Raw genomic sequence first — 11,287 nt, 5'->3', positions numbered from 1 at the left:
TGAAAGTAAAGTTTGGTTACTAGGTGCTTGGTGAAGCTGGGGAGGGAGGAGCAGGGATGGAGTATTGACAGGTGTGAGCCACTGCACCTGGCCTGCCTCTTCGTGTATTATTTAAAATAAATTTTTCTATATCCTCACACTTGCCAACTCCATTCCTCTTGATGCTCAGCAAAATAAAAGATCCTGAAACTAGCAAAATTGTAGGGCACGACCCATGTCAACAGGAGCTCTGTATTTATTTTCTTTAAAAAAATTGATTTATTAAAAAATTATTTTTTAATGGATAAATACAAATTGTATATAGTTATCATGTACAACATGATCTTTTGAAATATGTATACATTGTGGAATGGCTAAATCGAGCTAATTAACATGCATTACCTCATACATTTATTATTTCTTTTGATGGTGAGAACACTTTAAAATCTACTGTCTTAGCAATACATTGTAATTAACCATACAATAGGTCTTTTGAATATATTCCTCCAATCTAACTGAAATTTTGTGTCTTTGGACCAACATGACCCCAATACTCCAACCCTGCTCCCCCCTCCCCAACTTCACCAAGCACCTAGTAACCAAACTTTACTTTCACCCTCTACTTCTGTAAGTTCAACTTTTTTTTTTTTTTTTTCAGTAGGGGCACACTCACAGCCACTGCAGCCTAGACCTGCTGGGCTCAGGCGATCCTTCCGCTTCAGTCTTTCAAGTAGCTAGAACTGTAGGCGTGCACCACCATGACCGGCTAATTTTTTGATTTATTGTAGATACGAGGTCTCACCAAGTTGCCCAGGCTGGTCTTGAACCCCTGGACTCAGGCGATCCTCTCGCCTCAGCCTCCCATAGTGCTGGGATTACAGGCTTAAGCCACTGTGCCTGGCCTGAGTTCAACTTTTTAACACTCCGTGTATAAGTGAAATCATGTGGTATTTGTCTTTCTGTGCCCGGCTTATTTCACTTCATACAATGGCCTCCAGATTGTTCCAAATGACAGGATTCCCTTCCTTTTATGACTGAATAGTATTCCATTGTGTGTGTGTGTGTGTGTGTGTGTGTGTGTGTGTGTACCCCACATTTTTTTTTATCCATTTGCCCACTGGTGGATATTTGGACTGTTGTGAATAGTGCTACAACCAACATGGGCATGTAGATATCTCTCTTCAACATACAGATTTCATTTGTGGGATCATGTGGTAGTTCTATTTTTAATTTTTTGAAGAACTTCCAGACTTTCTATAATGAATATTCTAATTTATGTTAATGCAAATAAGGAACTTTGTATTTCTTATCTTTCTTTGTATTCCAGTGTCTGGCACCAGTGGTCAGCCAATCTTTGGTTGTGGAAAGAATGAATGAACAGAAGGAATTTGATAACTTTCCATCGTTACACTTTTTGGGATTTCATGATATCAAGTGACTTATTAAAGCATTTCTTTCGAATTCATATATTTTATCCCTCAGGAGAAGTACTGGTAAATGCAATTAAACCCCATGGCAATTTTCTCATCTTTTTAATAGAAACTTAAATGAGAAAAGAGGAGTGTGGGCCAGGATGATGTGGGAGGGAAAGGTTTTAAAGGAAGATTAGTGACCTCAGGGACCTACGATTGTGAAATGGTTTAAGCTTGCAGTTTCAAAGCATTTTGGCAATTGTCACAGCCACCTGATGAATTGATATTATTATCTTTCATCTCTATGATTTCGACAGCCTCTTAGCTTGTCTTCCCATCAGTTTTTTCCTACTCCATTTCACTCTATGCATCACTTCCTCAGAGATAACTCATTTAAAAAAGAGAAAGATTGTGTCAGCAACTAACTAAAAAAAAACAAACAAACCCTTAGCTGCCTCTTTATTGATTACAGAATTAAGCAAAAACCTTTTAGCATGGGAGTCAACACCCCATCTGGCTGGCTTTCAAACCTTAATAAAGAGTTAGACATTGTTTCAAACTCTTCTTATTTTCTTTCTAGCTTTCCTCCCTATGTGGTGTATACAGAATCTTTCTTCACAGTCCATGTTTTCATGGCTATTGTGTAAATTGCCTTGATGTGTTTTGGTAGAAGGTAAGTGCAAACAAATGAAATCTTCATAATGACTATTGTGTCTATTTGTATAGGCTTGATAGTAGGGAGGGGCACTGGCTAGCCATTCATTAAAGGGGTAATAACATTGTTGTACTGGTCATGAACCACTTGAATGTGTTTAAGCAGCCAACTAAGTACTCTGTCAGGTATCTCTCTTGTCATATCTAAAATACTTCCATCATCCACAATTGAAGTGTGTGTTTAAAGTCTATTCACTACGTTCTTATAAACAGGTGACCTTATTTCTCACCCCTTGGTTTACAAGTGTGATGATGACAAGTCACTATTTCCAGAGACGTTCAGGAACAAGTAGAAAAAAAAATGTGGACAAGAAGAAATGAGAGCAACTGATCAGAGACTTTTGAAGTTCATTTGTGGTTGGGCGCTGTGGCTCAAGGCTGTAATCCCAGTACTTTGGTAGGCCAAGGTGAGAGGATTGCCTGAGCCCAGGGGTTTGAGACTAGCGTGAGCAACTTGGTGAGACCTCGTCTCCACGAATATATCAAAAAATTAGCCAGGTGTGGTAGTATGCACCTGTAATTCCAGCTACTTGGAAGGCTGAGGCAGAAGGATCACCTGAGCCCAACAGGTTGATGCTGGGGTGGCTGTGAGCGTGCCACTGCACTCCAGCCTGGGCGACAGAGTGAGACTCTGACTAAAATAATAACAACAATAATAAAGATAATTAGGTTCAAAACTGTCTCGACCGAATTCCTACTTGAGGCAGGAACTCCCTCTGCAATGTATCTCCAAATATGTTCTACCTTTTTCTGGGTTAGGTTATGGGCTAGGAAGGCAGCCTAGCCTTCACTGAGTAAGAATAACAATAACAATAATAAAAAAAATAATAAATAATTTTACTGAGCGTACAGGTGTCTTTTTTATTTTAAAATTGTGGGGTACAGTTAAGGGTTAGGTATACAAATATGTATCATTCAGGCACCCTTGTTGTTAAGGGGTGTCTCCCCGTACCCAGGCAGATATTGACTATCATTAATCCTACCTCCCTTCCCCTCCCTACCCCTCATAGTTTCCCACTCCTTTTCTGTCACTCCTTTTCTTATAGTATTATGATAGATGTTCAAGGTCCACTATATGAGTGAGAACATGTGATACTCAGATCTTTGTTTCTGTGAGAGATCACTCAGTATTATAGACTCTAGTTCCATCCAGGTTGCTGTGAAATTCATGATTTTGTTCTTTTTTATGGCTGTGTAGTATTCCATCGTGTATATGTACCACATTTTAAAAATCCAGTCCTATTTTGATGGACAGCATGGTTGCTTCCAGATTCTTGCTATTGTGAACAATGCTGCAATAAACATATGTGTGTAGGTATCTTTTTTATAGAGAGATTTGAGTTCTGCAGGGTTTATTCCCAGTATGGAGATTGCGGGGTCATATGGGAGGTTGATATTTAGAGCTTTTAAGAATCACCACACTGCTTTCCACAGAGGTTGCACTAGTTTACACTCCCACCAACAGTGTAGCAGTGTTCCCTTTTCACCACATCCCCTCCAGCATCTGTTATTTTTTGTTATTGATAATTGCCATTCTGACTGGAGTTAGGTGTTATCTCAGTGTAGTTTTAATTTGCATCTCCCTGATGATTAGTGAGGTTGAACATTTCTTCATGTGTCTGTTGGCCTCTTGGATGTTGTCTTTTGAGAAGTGCCTGTTCATATCTTTTGCCCACTTTATAATGGGGTTGTTTGTTTTTTTCTTTTCAGCACGTATGAGTTCCTTGTAGATCCTAGATGTTAGGCCTTTGTCAGACATGGAATTCACAAATACTTTCCCCCGTGGGCTGTCTCCCTGGTCTCCTGATGGTTTCTTTGGCTTTGCAGAAGCTTGTCAATTTAATGAGGTACTACTTGTCTATCTTATCTCTTATGGCCCGTGCATTTCGGGTTTTGTTCAGGAATTGGATGCCAGTTCTAATTTCAATAAGGGTGTGTCCTGCATTTTCTAAGGTTCTTATGGTTTGAGGCTTTACATTTAGGTCTCTGATCCATTTGGAGTTAATTTTTGTGTATGGGGATAGATAGGGATCTTGTTTGAGTCTTCTGCATGTGGTCAGCCAGTTTTCCCAGCACCATTTACTGAATAGGTTCTCCTCTCCCCAGTGGTAGGTGGTGGGTGCTTTGTCAAAGGTGAGTTGGTTGAGAAATTGAGGTTTTGCTTCTGGAATCTCAATTCTATTCCATTGGTCTATATGCCTGTTCCTGTACCAATACCAAGTTGTTTTGATTACTGTAGCTTTATAGTAAAGTTTGAAGTCTGGTAATGTGATACCTCCTGCTTTGTTTTTTTGTTTTTGTTTTTTGCTGAGGATTGTTCTGGCTATTCTTGGTCATTTGTGTTTCCATATGAATTCCTGTATTGTTTTTTCTAGCTCTGAGAAGAATGTTGCTGGTAATTTGATGGGTATTGCATTAAATCTGTAGATTGCCTTAGGTAGGATGGACATCTTCACAATGTTGATTCTTTCAATCCATGAGCATGGGATATTTTTCCACTTGTTTGCATCTTCTTTGATTTCTTTGAGCAGTATTTTGTAGTTTTCATTGTAAAGGTCTTTCACATCTCTGGTTAGAAAGATGCCAAGGTATTTCATTTTTTTTGTGTGGCTATTGTGAATGGGATTGTGCTTTTTGTTTGGGTTTCTGTTTGTTTATTATTGGTATAAAGAAATGCGATTGTGTTTTGCATATTTGTTTTATACCCTGAGACTTTGCCAAAGTCCTTTATCAATGCAAGGAGGTTTTTGACAGATTCTCTTGCATTTTCAAGGTACACAATCATGTTGTCTGCAAAGAGAGATAACTTGACTTCCTCTTTTCCTATTTGGATACCACTGATCTCCTTCTTTTCTCTGATTGCTCTGGCCAGGACTTCCAATACTATATTGAACAGGAGGGAGAGTAGGCATCCTTGTCTTGTTCCAGTTTTCAGGGGAAATGGTTCCAGTTTTTGTCTGTTTAGGAGTATGCTAGCTGTGGGTTTCTCATAGATGGCTTTTACTATTTTGAGGTTCCATGTATGCCTAGATGTTCGAGGGTTTTTATCAAGAAGGGTGCTGGATTTTATCAAAAGCTATTTCTGCATCTAATGATATAATCATGTGGTTTTTGTTCTGACATCTGTTGATGTATTTAATTACATTAATTGTCTTGAGAATGTTGAGCCAGCCTTGTATCCCAGGGATGAAGCCTACTTGGTCATGATGGATGATTTTTGAGATGTGTTGTTGAATCTGGTTTGCTAGGATCTTTTTTTTTTTTTTTTTTTGAGTTAGAGTCTCACTCGGTCACCCAGACTGGAGTGCAGTGGCCGCTCCCGGCCCCCGCAGCCTCGACCTGCTGGGCTCCGGCGATCCTTCCGCCTCAGCCTTCCGAGTAGCTGGAATTACAGGCATGCGCTACCATGCCTGGCTGATTTTTTGATTTATTGTAGAGATGAGGTCTCGTGGCCCAGGCGGGTCTCGAACCCACGGGCTCTGGTAATACACTCACCTCAGCCTCCCAAAGGCGCGGGATTTCAGGCTGAGCCACAGAGCCCGGCTTGCTAGGATCTTGTTGAGAATTTTGGCATCTATGTTCATCAAAGATATTGGCCTGTAGTTCTCTTTCTTTGTTGGGTCTTTAGCTGGCTTGGGTATCAATGTGATGTTAGCTTCATAAAATGATTTGGAGAGGGTTCCATCTTTCTCAATCGCCTGGAATACTTTCAGTAGAATTGGTATCAGCTCCTCTTTAAAGGTCTTATAGAATTCTGCTGGAAAGTCATCTGGTCCAGGGGTTTTTTTTTTTGTAGGTAGTTTACTTATTACATAGTCAATTTCCTTGACTGTTATTGGTCTATTTAGGGTCTTGATTTCTTCTTGTTTCAACCTAGGCAGGTTGTGTGATGTCAGAAAGTTTTCCATTTCCTTTAAGTTTTCAAGTTTGTTTCCATACAAGTGTACACAGTAGTCTCTAATGATCTTTTGTATTTCTTCAGGTCAGATGTGACTTCATCTTTTGTGTTTCTGATTGTATTTATTTGGGTTTTTTCTCATTTTTTTCTTGGTCAGTCTAGCTAGGGGACCATCAATCTTGTTTATCCTTTCAAAGAACCAGCTTTTTGTTTCATTGATTTTTTGTATTATCTTTTTGTCTTCTATGTCTTGGATTTGGGCTTTTATTTTGGTGATCTGGATTCTTCTGTTGAAGTTAGGGTTTTGGTGGTCTTGCTTTTCTAGCTTCCTAAGGTGATTTGTTAGGCTGTTAATTTGTGATCCTTCCATTTTCTTCATGTGGGTTTGTAGAGATATGAATTCCCCTCTTACTACAGCTTTCATGGCGTCCCAGAGATTTTGGTAAGATGTTTCTTCATTTTCATTTGTTTCCAGGTATCTTTTAATCTGTTTTGATTTCATCATTGACCCAGGAGTTGTTTAGCATCATGCTATTTAGTGTCCATGTCTTTGTGGGTTTGGGGGGAACCTTGTTGGTGTTGATGTTTATTTTTATTCCACTGTGGTCCGAGAAGGTGCATGACCAAATATCGATCTTTAGAAATTTCTTTATGCTTGATTTATGGCCAAGTATGTGGTTGATCTTAGAGTACATTCCATATGGTGATGAGTAGAATGTATATTCCGTGGTCTTTGGGTGGAGTATTCTGTAGGTATCAATTAAGTCCATTTGGTCAAGAGTCACATTGAGGTTCTGGATCTCGTTGCTGATTTTTTGTCCTGATGATCTGTCTAGGGTTGTGAGTGGGGTATTAAAGTCCCCAGCTATGATAGTGTTAGAATCAATATCTTTTTTGAGTTTTCCTAGAAGCTGCTTTATGAAAGTTGGTGTTCCTATGTTGGGTGCATATATGTTTAGGATAGATATTTCTTGTTGATGGAGTGAATCTTTTATCATTATGTAGTGGCCTTCTGTATCTTTTTAAATTTTTGATAGCTTAAATGGTATTTTGTCTGAAATCAGGATCATGACTCCTCCTTTCTTTTGTGTTACGTTCACCTGAAAATTTGTTTCCCATCCTTTTACTGTGTGTGTGCATGTCTTTTCTAGTGAGATGGATCTCTTGAAGGCAATATATTGTTGCTTGGTGATATTTTATCCATTTTGCCATTCTATGTCTTTTCAGTGGTGCATTTAGTCCATTCAAATTCAGGCTAATTATTGAAATGTCAGAGTTGATCCTATCGTAAGGTTCTTATTGAGTTGTTGTTGTTGTTCCTCTTAGTTTGCTGTCATTCTTTTGGTTTTGGGGTTGGTTCGTGTGAGTTTTACTCTTTTTCCTATACTCTTGTGAAGAATGTTGTTGTTCTTTTTTCCTTTTCTTCTGTGTTTAGTACTTTCTTAAGTGTTTCTTGTAGAGGTGGTCTGGTGGCAGCATGAATTCTTAGGGATTGGATGTCTGGGAAAGATTTTAATTCTCCCTCACTGATGAAGCTTAGCTTGGCTGGGTAGGTTATTCTTGGTTGAAATTGTTTATCTTTTAGAACTTTGAAGATAGGGCTCCAAGCTCTCCTAGCTTGCAGGGTTTCTGTAGATAAATCTGCTGCTATTCTAATTGGTCTTCCATGGTAGGTGATCTGGCCTTTTCCTCTTGCTGCCTTTAGGATTTTTTCTTTTATACCTACTTTGTTTAGGCAAACTATTATGTGTCTGGGAGTTGGTCTTCTCATATGTTGTCTTGCAGGGGTTCTCTGAATCTCTTGTGTTTGAATTTTTGGGTCACTGATGGGATGAGGGAAGTTTTCTTCAATAATCTCATGGAATGTTTGTTTCAAGGTGGGCTCTCTTTCTCTTTCTGTTTCAGGAAGTCCAATTACTCTTAAATTTGGTCTCTTGAAGTAATTGCTCATCTCTTGAAGGCTTTGTTCTATCTTTTTAAGCTTTTTTTCTATGTTTTTGACAGTTTGGGTTAGTTCTGTGTTTTGGTCCTCAAGCTCTGAGATTCTTTCTTCTACTTGGCTAATTCTGCTTTCCATGCTTATCAGTTTGTTATTTATTTCATTCACAGTATTCTTTATTACTGTTATCTCAGATATCAGCTCCTTTCTAGTTTCTTCTTGTCTCTCCTCAATTCTTTTTAATCTCTCCATTAATGTCTTGATATCTAGGTTTGTAGTTTGAGACCAGTCATTCTGGGGGCTCTTCATTGTTTGCATCCCAAAGTCAGTTTTCTCAATGTCTGCCCTTCCAGGGGTCTGGGAGAGACCCATGTTCTTCTTTTGGTTTTTCTTCATTTGTGTAGGTTTTTCTCTCTCCCCCTTTCACTCCCCTTCTTTAATTGTTTTTCTGGGAAGGTGAAGTTGCTTTTACTTTTTTTGTTCAATCTCCTGTTCTTCTTTATGAGGGTCCTCTGGCTTTGTTCACTTTTGAGGCTAGACTGTGGATTGGGGGCTGTACTTTTTGCAGTTTTGAGGTTTAATGGGGGGGGAGCTGTGATTCAGAATATATCTGCAGATCCCAGTATCCACCAATAGGTGTATGGGCACACTGGAACCTGTTTCTTACTGCCTTACAATCTGTCCATGCAGCAGGGTTTAGGTTTTTTCCTCGGAACAAAAGGAAGTACAAAAAAGGAAAATAATGGAAGAAGGGGGTGGTCAGGAGGAAGTTAGAGAGAGGGAAGAGTGAGAGGGAAAATAGACATACATACCAACTAATGAGTGAAAAAGAGACACAAGGCCAGAAAAGAGTTAAAAAAACCAGACATGCAAAGAAAATTCCCCAAAGCATTCCTGTAATCACATAAATACAGTCCAATAAAATCATGCCTTTTGATGCGTTTTTCCCCAACACAAACAGGTAGTCTAAATCAAAAAGCAAACAAAAGTGAGCAAAGCAGTCAAAACAATTAAATCAGAAATCAAAATAAAATCAGAAATCAGAAATCAAAAGACTACCTCTGGAGTCTTTCCTGAATGTCTAAAGTCTCTTCAGTTCTGATCTCTAGCCTCTCCCCTTTGCTTTCATTGTAGGCAGATAGATTTATTCCAAGCTTGGGTTGATTCCCTTTGTTTGCTGCCTGAGAGGTCTGCGACAGGCTTGAGTTGCCTGCATCTGATTCAGGGTAGTGCGGGGGGGGGGGACTTTTGTCTCCTGTTTAGTGACATTACCTTAGAAATCAAGGTGGAGGCTGCTTGTAGATGGGCGGGGCAATGCAAATCGCTGCCTGGGAAATGGCCAAGGTGGGTGACTCCTCTTTCAAGGATCCTTCTCTCCACCGACCTGGGTCCATGGGAGATCTGCTATAATGGGCTATGGGATCAGCAACACAGCTGGGCACTGGATCTGGTGTGCTGCCAGAGGCCTGGGTTGGAGGGGGTAGCTGGGATTTCCCTCTTCTGGAGGTGAGAGCTGAGAGCTGCTGACCAGCACCTCCTTAAGATATGCTGTTCCCTTACACAGTCACAGGGTCCTAAGCTGGGTGCCTCAGCCAGAGCAGGGACGGAGCTCCAAAGGGCGGGTGGTGAGTGGTGATAGAGGCTTTGAGCCCTACACAGGGCAGTATTGGAGCTGGTATCTCTGAGGGGTAGGCACCTAGAGCCTCCCTGGGTGATGGCGGCTTGAAATAGGGCTGGGCATGGGCCCAGAACCCAGGGCAGGGAGCTGGAACTCTGAGGAGCGAGCACTGGACCTACTGAATTGGGCGCCCAGTCCGGGAGAGAGCTGGCAGCTGCTGAGTTTGGGGCGCATCAGTGTAGCCAGCAAGGGAACCCAGATCTCCACAAGGCGGTATCCAAGGGTCACTGGGTGAGATGTCATAGCCAGGGAAGAAGCTGGAATCTCCACATGGCCGTGGTGTGTGGCACCTGTAGTGGAGCAGTAGCAGCCGTGAGACCTCAACACCCTGCCTTGCGTGGGTCCAAGGGTCTCCAGGCCTTGGACCAATGCAACTGGTGGTGGGCAGGGGGGTGGGGGAAGGAGAGTAAGAGTCTTTTTGGGAACTCACTTTCAGAGAATCTCAGGGTCCCACCTATGCTGTCACCATCTTACCGGAACACTCACAGGTGTCTTTATATAGAATGATTTGTGTTCCTCCAGGTATATTCCTAGGAGGGGGATTGCCAGAGTGCATGGAAGGTCAATTTCTGGTTCCTTTAGATATCGCCACATTATTTTCCGTATAAGTTGGACTAGTTTGCACTCCTATCAAAGTGTAGAAGCATTTCCTTTTCTGCATCAGTTGTTTTTTTGATTTATTAATGATGGTCACACTTTCTGGGGTAAGGTGGTATCTCAGTGTGGTTTTGATTTACATTTCTCTGATGATTAGTGAGGGGAACATTTTTTCATGTATCTGTTGGCTGCTTGTACATTTTCTTTTAAGAAGTGTCTATTCGGCGGGGCATGGTGGCTCAATTCTATCATCCCAGAACTTTGAGAGGCTGAGATGAGGGGATTGCCTGAGCCCACGGGTTCAAGAACAGCCTGGGAAACTTGGTGAGATTTCATCTCTACAATAAATCAAAAAATTAGCAGGGCATGGTAGTGCGTGCCTGTAGTTCCAGCTACTTGGAAGGTTGAGGTCGAAGGATCGCCTGAGCCCAGCAGGTCGATGCTGGGGTGGCCGTGAGCATGCCACTGCACTCCAGCCTGGGCAACAGAGTGAAACTCTAATTAAAAAAAACAAACAACAAAACGAAGTGTCTAGTCATGTCCTCTGTCCATTTTTTAATAGGGCTGCTTGTTTTTTTTCCTTGCAGCACTTTTTAGTTCCTTATAGATCCTGGATGTTAGTCCTTTGTTCAATATACAATTAGCAAATTTTTTTCCCATTCTGTGGGTTGTCTCCCTGCTCTCTTGATGGTTTCTTTTGCTATGCAAAAGCTTTTCAGCTTGATGAGGTCCCGTTTATCTCTCTTATCTTTTGTGGCATACGTTTTTGGGCACTTGATCAAGCATTGCTTGTCTATTCCAGTGTGCATAAGGGTGACTCCTGCATTTTCTTCTAATATTCTTACAGATTGAGATTTTACATTAAGGTCTTTGATAGATAGGGGTCCTGTTTCATTCCTCTGCATGTGGTCACTCAGTTTCCCCAGCACTATTTGCTAAATAAGGCTTCCGTGTCCCAGTGATTGTTATAGATGACTTTGTCAAAAATAAGTTGGTTGGGAAATTGAGTTTTTGCTTTTGGAATCTCTATCCTGTTTCATTGGACTATATGCCTGTTCTTGTACCAATAT

This window comes from Carlito syrichta, unplaced genomic scaffold (genome assembly GCF_000164805.1).
Source record: "Carlito syrichta isolate Samal-C Ts95f unplaced genomic scaffold, Tarsius_syrichta-2.0.1 Scaffold311833, whole genome shotgun sequence".
Lineage (NCBI taxonomy): Eukaryota > Metazoa > Chordata > Mammalia > Primates > Tarsiidae > Carlito > Carlito syrichta.
This window is presented reverse-complemented; position numbering follows the sequence as displayed.